The sequence below is a fragment of the Elaeis guineensis genome, chromosome 10 (assembly GCF_000442705.2).
Source record: "Elaeis guineensis isolate ETL-2024a chromosome 10, EG11, whole genome shotgun sequence".
Classification (NCBI taxonomy): Eukaryota; Viridiplantae; Streptophyta; class Magnoliopsida; order Arecales; family Arecaceae; genus Elaeis; species Elaeis guineensis.
In genome coordinates, this window is record NC_026002.2 from 79,617,891 (window position 1) to 79,628,470 (window position 10,580).

A 10,580-nucleotide genomic window follows, 5' to 3' on the forward strand; every position below is an offset into this window, starting at 1 on the left:
CGCTCATAAAGAAGCTATCCCACCACACCATGGCTTGTAGGAGACGAACCTCTGCCTTGAGATGGGGGGTGGGGGAGGAGCCCCCTTATAAAAAGAGGAGCACCCCGTAACTGCCTCTATTAAACTACGATGCGTGTCAACCGGAGATTGGCCATGGGCATCGCCTCAACCGGCACATGTTTAATTCAAGCATGAGTGGAGCAGTTGTGCCGCTTCACCTCCCATCTCTTGGACTTCAAGGCAACGTGCATTCAATGTGGGCACAGAAAATGGATGTGCTTCGAAAATCATGCACACGCCCCACTAATGGAATGGCTCTTCACATTCTTGATTGGTGCGTGTAGGATTACTTCCTTCAACCGACTAAAGCTTGAACTCAGGAGTAGGGGGCATGTGTTGTGAAAATTCCTTCTGGACGATAATTGAAAGAGGCTTGAGGCCCAAGAGGCATAGGCCCAACAAATTAACGTCCCTTGTCGCCGACCCCTTATTAGCTACTCTCGTGATCGATTAGCTCTCGGCTCTCGAATGATCAGTCAGCACTTTACTATCCAAGTAGCCAAGACTCCACCGACTGGCTTCTGGCGAGCTCTCTCCTCGGCAGTTTGTTGCCCCAGGCCGACTAGGCAGCAGTGCTTAACAGATTCATTCAGCCAACTCATGGATCCTCTTCCTCTGACCCACATCGGGCCTAGTCTCAACTCCAAGTTCTCATCCTTCTGCCGATCACGATTTTTGCTCGTGGGCCAAGATCCCAAGGCACGGGCATGGCCGCCATGTAATCCCTTCGAGTCACATTAAGTCACGTCACCCATGAGCCACATCCTGAGCGGCCAGCTGCACACCATGATGAGAAGCTTCACTAAATCAAGCCATCCCGAAGTCATTAATTACACCACACGCATGATAAGACCCGCTACCTTGGCCCCTGACAAGATGCGATGGAATAGTGCAGCTAGGAGGACCAAGAATGGCCCCCCTCTACCTCCCATTTATGGTTCTCTCCTCAGAGGTCAACTGAAAAGTGACCAATCCATGGTTGGCTGACCCGCCTTTGGACATCCTCTCAATCTCATCAAAGCCCGTGTGGGTCTGATGACAGTTGTCAGGCAATAATTTCACCATGACACCCATGACAGTGACAGTAAACTATCCTTTAAAAGCTCCCACCTCCATCTTTGAAAAAAGGTCCAAAGAGGATCCTGAAAAAGGTATGTAAGAACTCAGCCTCTCATGCTCCTCCTTCTGTTGGACTGAGTTTCTGACTTAAGCATCAAAGGATCCTTATCAGAGCAATCTTCGATCGAGACTTTTCTTACAGGTCTCACCCTCGATGGCCCGGCTCACCACCAACTCCAGTTGTTCCGATGCCAGACAGAAATCGACACCAATAAAAGGAATCCTAGCATCCTAAGTAAGTATAGATTAGGATAATCCTAAGATGTAAGTCCAAGCTAGGTAGAAGGAGAGGATGGTCTGATGTCTCCAAATGACTGTCCCTGAATATCTCTCACTATAGTGAAAGTCTGAACCAGCCTAGCAAACTTCTCTCTGACCAATGCTAAAGCATCCATCAACTCTCTTCTCATCTGCTGTGCCTCTGATGGGTACCTATGAATCTTTGCATAAATAGAAGAAGTGATCCTAGTGGAAACTTTCTTAACAAATGAATTCTCATCCAGTTTATTAAGCAATCGATCTGAACTCTCTGGATGACTGGTCTATGAAGGAGAAGTGGTCTCTCATATTACTCTGCTGGCTCCTCAATTCTGATATCTACTATAATGGATTCTATTGTAGGAGCCTCATTATCATTATCTGCTGTAGCATGAGTGCTGGCACTAGTATCTTCAATATTCTCAACATCATCTAATGCAGCACGGATACTTTAAATTTCTAATTCCAAGTTTTCAATCTTGAATTTTATATTTTCATAGAATCCTCGAACTAGGTTCAGATAGGTCAAGAGATCTAAAGAACACAGAAATTTTTAGCCCAATCTCTTGACTTTTTGTCCAATTACAAGTCCTTCTTGCTCCAGAAGCTCAGCTTGGTCCTTTCTTGCATGGAAAAGCCACTTGGAAAAGTCCTAAATTCTTGAATTTTTACATGGAACGTCATCTTTCAAGGTGCTATTGGAGAACAAAAACCATAAGAATCAGAAGGAAATAAAGAGAAGAGGTGCAATTTTGAAGCGAGATTGGTTTGAAAAAGGTTTTAGCTTAAAAGAATTAAAAATAAAATGATAAAATCTTGGGACATTTCAATCAAGAAACCCATCCTAGATCAAGGAGATTTAAATCTATTGAGAAATATTGAATATAGGTTGATTCCTTATAGAACTATTTTTTTCTTCAAGAAGCCACGAGTCGACTTCTTGATTTCAAAAATTGACTCCTTGATATAGAAAATAGTTCAAAAAAATTCAAATCAAAAAATTGATCAATTTGCAATCAAGTTGAGAACCAAGATTGACATTCAAATTAAGTTAGGGGATAAAAAATCAGTCAATATAGAGAAAAGATAATCAATCAAATCAGGAGTATCAAATAAAAAGGAATCTAGATAATAGCTCTTAAGGGGTCAAGTTAGGATACAATGCAAATCATCAAGCATACAATCTTTTATGAATTAATGACTTATCTTGATATTTCTTGAATCATATAATTTTGGACATATTTCACTAATTACATGTTTTATGAAAATGTCAAAAGTTAATTTGAGAGTTTTGCATCCAAATATTTTCATATGCCATCAAGCTTATTTTAATTTAAGTTTTGCAAGTAATAACATGATATGAGGGTTTGGGAGCATGTTGAAATTAAAGTAAAACTTATGCTTATAATAATCAAAGATGATACATAGAACTAAGAGAACAAATTTATCAATGTATTCAAATAAATAATGAGAAATCATCATAATATTATGCATACGTATGAAGCATCAAAATCAATCATTCAAGCAAAATAATATCAAAAATTAGTGGTAGTATGAAGTGAGAAAGTTTAGCTTTTATCAAATATTATCATTAATTCACTTTAAATCCTAAGCATCCAATTTCAAGAATTTTACTCCATTTATACACTTGGATACTTGGCATACCTACAAAATTACTTCTTAATTATTGGTACCCAAGTCATCTTGGATCCAATGAAGTTAGAGTATATGGTTTCTTTTGAAATTCAAATTTATTTGATCAAAATATGGTCAACTCTTTTAATATTATATTCAAAAATTTTGTGGCCTATTTTGTTATATTTAAGCAAACTATAGAGTTATTTTTATGTGAAGCTTTGCTAAATATATTCTTAATAAATTTTTATTTCTAGAAGAATTAAAATCAATTTTAGTTTTATCAAAAATAGTCTTTTGATTGTTCAAAATTAATTGAAGCTTTTATGAGCCAATAGTGAATTTTTCAAGTGTAGGCTTCAATATATTAATCTCTTCTCTTAGTTTAGTATTTTTTTCCATTAAAAATTTTTCAAATTTCACAAGAATTTATTTTTCTTCATCTAATATTTTTTTTTTCAAAAGATTATTTTTTTTATCAAAATCATATTCTTTTCTTCAGCCAAAAACATATTAGACTTTTTAAGTTTTTTATTTTTAAGCCTCATATTTTTGTATTTATCTATTAAATCATTAAAGACTTCATATAATTTATCAAAAATAAATTTAAAAGAATTTTCAATATTTACCTCATCATTGTGAGCTATGAGGTAAAGACTTGTAATACCTTCTTCCTAATTTTTCTTTTCATTACTTTACTCCTCTTTAATCGATGCTTTCTTTTTTTTGTTTCTTCTTCTTCTTTTTTTTTCATCCTTATGAGCCATGAGGCATAAGTCAGGGAGTTCTTCTTTATTTTCTTCGGAGATAGATTCTTCCTTTTGATTTGCTCCCTCATAGATTATTTGTAATTTATCTCATACTTATTTAGCTAAAATACATGAAGAAATTATATTAAATTCATTTATATCTATTGAACAATTAAGTAAATTCATTGTCTTAGCATTCATTTTTATCATTTCTTTATCATAAATCAATGCATTGGGTATGTGTGGGCTATTGACTATAATTTTTCACAGATTATAATCATATGCTTGTATGAAGATTTTTATTCTAATTTTTTAATATATGTAATTTAATCCATTTAATAGTGGAAAATGATCTATAAAATAGCCTTCATTAAAAAAAGATTTCATTTGGATTGCTAAGATCTTTGACTTTAGGCCGTTAGGTCAACAACAAATAATAGAGCATCCTCTTTGATATCAATTGTTATCCAAAAAGGTAGCAATCCAAGAGGGAGAGTGAATTGAATTTTTTTAGAATTTTAACCAAATTAACAATCAAAGCAAGTATGTGCTTCAAATTAAACTTATTTGTGTGTTTGTAAAGAGTAAACAATGTGTCGCAGCAGAATAAGTAAAACTATATAAGAATTAAAATGATACAAGATATGTAAAGCAAGAGAGCAAAAGATACAAGACAAACACAACAACTTATAATAGTTCGGTATAATTCCGCATCTACATCCATTCCTCAAAAGCTCCTTGAAAATTTTACTATATCCTTTTGATTATAGTATATTTATTTTATCTGGACTCACAAATAAATTTAGTTGATTTTTCAGGATCACCAATAAAAATCTTACACCGATTATTTTTCAGATTTACAATTAATCCAGTTGATTTTACGGGCTCATCAATCAAACCTTACAAAGTCCAATTCCGGACTTGGATGGACCTTTACCTTAAGTTTTTTTTTTCAAAAAAACTTGTAAAGAAAATAAAATACAATAAACAAAAATTTCAACACAAAATAAAAATAGAAAATAAACTTTTTTAGGTACGGAGAAAGTCAATGAAGAGTTGCTCTTTTGATACTTGACTTCTCTTCTTTGATGCTCGAGAGGATGTAGAAAATATTGGAAAAGATCACTCTTTAGAAGCTCTCAAATCTGTGCACTAATTTCTCTCATTTTTTCTTTTTTCAATGGTATTCAATGTTTCTCATTCAAACTAAAAATTTTCTCTTTTCAATCTACTTATATTCCTTCTAAATTGATTTTCTAGCTTTTAATAGACTTGGAAGAGGCTTAAGAACGAGTTTTCGCCATTGGAGAGCTTGGAGTAGTCGTTAGACTAAAAAACTAGCGATTGAAAAAGTACAGAAAACTAGTCGTTATTGCTGTCCCTGTGAATGGAGTTGGCTCCATTTACAGGCAAGTTGGCTCGATTTGTAGGTGAGTTGATTCGGATTGAAATTGAGCTGGCTCATGCAGAAATCTTGAAAATACAGTCTTCTATCTTCTTTGAGAGAGTTAGCTCGGATTGAAAATGAGTCGATTCAGACCGGTGTCAGTCTTCTTCCAACGTACCAGAGTTGACTCAAAACCTTCCGAAGTCAGCTCCAAACCTTCTAACAATATTTTTCTTCATATTTTGACCTCTTAAACTTGAATTTCTTGATCTCAATACTTTCAAATGATATTTGCTTTTTTCAATTTCATTTATTTTCATAATGAGCCATCCAAACTTGTAAAAACTTATTTTTTTAAGTGCTTTGACTTGGCATCTGTTGAGGATTTATCCTTAAGATAAATTCTTCATTTTAGATACTTAAAAAATCCTACATCCAACCTTGAAATACATGATTAAAATCATAATTACTTAAAATTTAGTAATCATTAAAATCAATCATAGGGTCAACACCTTTAAATTTGAAAATCCAGACTTGTGCATTGAAATGTTTAATTATTAGATTTCCTAACTCTCGTCACATTTATCAAAAAATGTGCCTTGCAAGTCGAAACTAACTTGTGAATTCTTTGATCAACTTGTTCATCAGGCTCAGAGTAGCATATCCATATGCTTAAATAATCCAACAAGAAAAACAGTTATCAGAGTCTGAGCATGGATGTTGTATCAAGTTGGTGTAGCACAGCAAATGAATCCTTGGTCTGCAATTATGAAAGAATCTTCAGTGATTTTTCAGCCAAGCTGGCTCATGAAGAACATGAGAAGTTTGCCAATAAGAGCATAGGACGGAGCCCCCTGCGACAATGTCATTTGAACAGAGAACTCCTTACATGTGCGATATTTTGATAGTTTTGCGGGCATGTAAGAAATAGTTTTGGAACCCTGAAGCTCCACAACACAAATTCATGGAACTTTTTTTGAAAGGCCTTTACGACACTACACCAAATTGGACGCCAGCTGACCACATCATGGTTGGCATGCCTGACACTGGACTTTGGCTGGAACACGAGAGCTTTAGACATGATGCTCACAGTCCACCACCAGGTAAATGGAAGGGAATTTGTGGAAGCTTTACATGTAAGAAGTCAGGGCTCTTCCTTGCATTCTAACGGCCTTGAGGTTGGCCTAATTTTTCATTCCCTGTGACTGAGATCATCCTGCTGCTGCTACTGTACTCGTAGATTCCACAATAAGTTGATTGGTGCTCACTACTACCATAGCACAACGATCCGGGCATAGGAAGTGGAGCCTAGCCCATGTGATTTCCATGGGCATGATACCCACATTGCATCCATAGTGGCTGGGAAGTACGTGGAAGGCCCAAAGCTTTACGGCCTCGTTCAGGGGATGGCCAGAGGTGCAGTATCGAGAGCAAGAATTGCAGTCCACAGACTATGCAAAACTGCATTTGGGGATGTCATTGCTGATGGTGTTGACATCATATCAGCTTCCTTTTGAGAGTTCTCTACTAGGGAGTACTTCTCTGATCCAATAGCTATTGGATCATTTCATGCAATGAAAAAGGGAATGCTTACATTACCTACATCGGCTGGATCTTCCTGTGGGGATGTACCCAATGTTTCCCCTTGGATGTTGGGCAATTGCAGCAAGCAGCACCAACCGATGGATCATTGATGACTTGGTGTTATGAAGAGGCTCATAGAACTTTTCCTAATCAAAATGTGAAGCCTTCTCTGTTACTACATGTGGGCCGCAAACGTTTTCACTATAATTCAAACACCACTCATTAGTATCATGTGGGTTTTATTCAGTCGTGGCCTTGTGTTTATAGTTCTTATGATTATCAAATGGGTGAGGTATGGCAAAGGATTTGTTGCGATAAAAGATTAGTTTTGCATGAAATCAGTTTGATTACAGAATGCATGCATGTGTTCATATATAATATTTATTTTCTTCTATATCTACATCTTCCCTTGAGTGGTCATTGAATTCAGTACTCATACTAATGGATCATGATAATACTCTGCAGTTCACTGTTAGACTCTATTCATGATCTACATGTACTTAACAATGTCTTCCTCCTCGGATGGGGATGTCCTGTAAGCTCTTTCCCCAGGGGACAGGTCCTATCCTTTTATGTATGCAGGCAGTATGCAAACTTTAGTCTTCCGTTGATGGACAAGGTAATGTTATCAATGTGTCAGATGATCCTGTTGATGTCTTACAACTTGGGCATCACCTTTTCTTTTTTGTATATATTTAATTTACTCCTTTTTCCTTCTTTAGTCTATTGTACAGGTAATGAGAACCAGGCACAGTGGACGGTGATCTGGTGAAGGGTAAGATTTTTCTGTGTAAAGCAATTCAGTTTGTGACGGGATTTAATGATTTTATTAGTTCACATGTCTCCATAGCCTGTTGCCTAAAGATCCTTTATTTGATTATTATACAACACTTTTTTCTCTCTCGTCTTTGACATTTTGCTCATTGCTTCATGATTTGTTCTCTCTGAACAAGCCACTGCTTTGATGATTTCTATGATGCCAATTTATTATTATGTTGGGTGCGACCGTGCTGATTTTATTCGATCAGACCGTACCCCATCTATTCAGTCGAACGCAACGATTGCACCATCCCAAGTTCCTAGCTAGCTATATCTAGTAGTTAAGAAAGATTCACAGGGATCATCAGATCCTATCGATAGATTAATTAGCTATGGTCGAAGATATTTTTACACGGTATAATTTGGTCCGTCAAGAACCAACCCTTCTGAAAGTAATTTACAAGGCCACAAGATCAAAATTCTGATGCCAAAATCACAAGGATTTCCAGGGATGGCAGTCCAGTTTGACACAAGTGGATTCCCAGGTGCTCCTGCATTCACCTCCCACTCCGTCACAGCACCGGCAGACGAGGCCCAGCGACTCCAGCATTTTGGCAAACCCTGAACGATGCCATGATTCAAAGAAACTAATCATATCCCTTCGGCTACGACTAATTAGACAAAGAATCCTACAATAATTTTTCTGAAAAGCTCTTACCCTCTTGTTTCACCAGGGGAAGAGGAAGCGGCCTGGCTTCTGCAGCCCCGGAGATGTGCAGATGGATGGAAACAAAGAAGAGCAGTAGGAAAAAGAATGGAGCCCTCTGTGATTCCATGTCTCTTTTCCTGGCCAGAGGCTTGCAGCTTGCAAGGCTTTATATATATATATAAAATAGACGGAGACTCTGTAGAGGTCTTGGTCCTCTTGGAAGCATTCTCATTTGTCCACCGTGTGAACTGATATCAGTTTATAACCCTAAGAAAATCTCGACCCCCCCCCCCTTTCATATGAACCCAACAGTCATGGATTGCGTTTCTGCTTGTAGCTTCTCAACTTGTGTGGCTCTGCGGGGCTTCCCGACTCTAGGGGGAGTACAGAAGGCGTGGCATGCGTCTACCCTCCTTCCGGCGGTGGGTGAACCAACGGCGGATCCGCGCGAAGGAAGGTGAATCGATCTTTCGCGCGAAATATCTCGAGGAGCCGGTGTGAATATTGGATCCACTCTTCTGGACAAAGACCTGACCAGCAACAGCAAGTGGGCGGAAATTTCGTGGTGCCCGTCGGATATAGCCTGTGGTCTACGAGAAAATATTCATTGCAACGGTGATGCCACAATATCATTATAATAAATTAATAAAAAATTAAAAATAAATAAAATATATGAAGATAATATGAAATATTATTCATGAGAATCAATACAATATACGATAATCGATAAAATATAAAAATTTTTATTAGTTTGTTACAATTTAGATATGATATCATGATTGCAATAAATATTTTTTTGTGGTCTATTTCATCGAGCGTACGATTAGATCTTGATAGACAGCAAACAGTCTGGTTAGTGATATCTTCATTAGAAAAATTATTGTTTAGATACTTTTTATCATATGCATTTTATACCATCTAATAACAAACTAATATATTATTTTTAAAAATTAATTTTTTAAAAAATAATAAAAATTATCAGCTGAACAACCATAGCTAATAATAAAATCTTTTTCATTTAAAATTTTCTATCAAGCTTGAATAATAGTGCATCTTTTTCTAACAATTGATGATATCCTGACTTGTTAATTATTGGATGGTACTATGTACACGTGGTAGAATAATTCTAACTAATAATTTTTCATCTCTATTGACGCAGGTGATGTATTGCATTTTTATAGTAATTATTATTATTAGTTTTAATGATTTTGATGAAATTGATATAATAATTAACTAAATAAATGTAAGAACCTGATATGTTTTATGTCAATTGCAGGTAATTGAGCCAGGTCACACATAATTGGGCTTAACCATATTTTAAAGGTCAAATTAAGTGAAATTGGTTGAGTCCGATTCAGCAGGATTTGTCATCCAGAGTTATCAGGTCTTGCATCAAAATCAGAGTCCACCTCAAAGCAGAATAATCAAATCAAGATATCAATGGACCCCACACCTTATCCTTTTTGGCATCATCAGCCAGAAAAGAAATTAGAGATGCAGAAAATAAATCAAGCAGTTAATCTCTCCCATCTAGTCAACCAATCTAAATTCTGGATATTTTGGTGTGAGAACTCCTAAAAGGCAAGCTACAGGACCCCAAATTGAGCAAGATTAGATCCTACAGAATTTTGAGAGAAGCAAGAAAGGAACATAATTTACAGAATTAAATTTGGATTCCAGATGAGGTGGCTACAATAGGTTGAAGTTGGTAACAATGTTGGACACAACAAGAAACACCCGATACACCCAGATTCTTCTTAGTATTTCTTGGCACAAAGATCTGATATGGCAACTAATTTTGGGTGGCAAAGAGCTATCTTGGAAAGAATTAAATGGAAGAAAATCAGAGTCCAAACTAATTCTGCATGAAGAGCAAACTGAGAAAGAATTGAAACTAATTCTTGAAAAACTTGATTTGGGCAGCCGAAACCTTACCTTGTTTTGCAGATTTTGTGGACCCAGAAAGGAAGAAATTCTTCTCCTCTAATTAACCATGCCTCCTTTCCTTCTTTTACTATGGAAATCATAATAAAATCAGAAAATTTGGGCAGCATAAGGAGTAGATGGCTGGTGGTTGCTTAAAGCCTATCCAAAGGAGGAGAGATTCTATACCAAATAAAAAGAATGATATATAGAATAAAATCATGAGAAAAATACCACCTTAACCCTAGCCCTAGTCCTATTTAAGGATCCTAAAACACCAGCAGGAAGGAGGAGAATCATCTTTGAAAGCTAGAGATCAAGCAAGGAGAGTTTGGAGTATCTGGAAGATTTGAAGAGAGGATTCATTCGGCTCTGCAATTCCTTCAGAGTTTTTAAT

The 10,580-nt window shown here is 36.4% G+C and overlaps 1 long non-coding RNA gene across 1 annotated transcript; it reads right to left on the reverse strand.

Moving 5' to 3' along the window:
• Positions 1-7,892: 7,892 nt before the first annotated feature.
• On the reverse strand, positions 7,893-8,409 carry LOC105052160 (uncharacterized). Its single transcript, XR_833323.4, has 2 exons — positions 8,270-8,409; positions 7,893-8,172 (listed from the first exon to the last, which is right to left on the reverse strand). It is a non-coding gene; the product is annotated as an uncharacterized lncRNA (long non-coding RNA).
• Between the last annotated feature and the right edge of the window lie 2,171 nt (positions 8,410-10,580).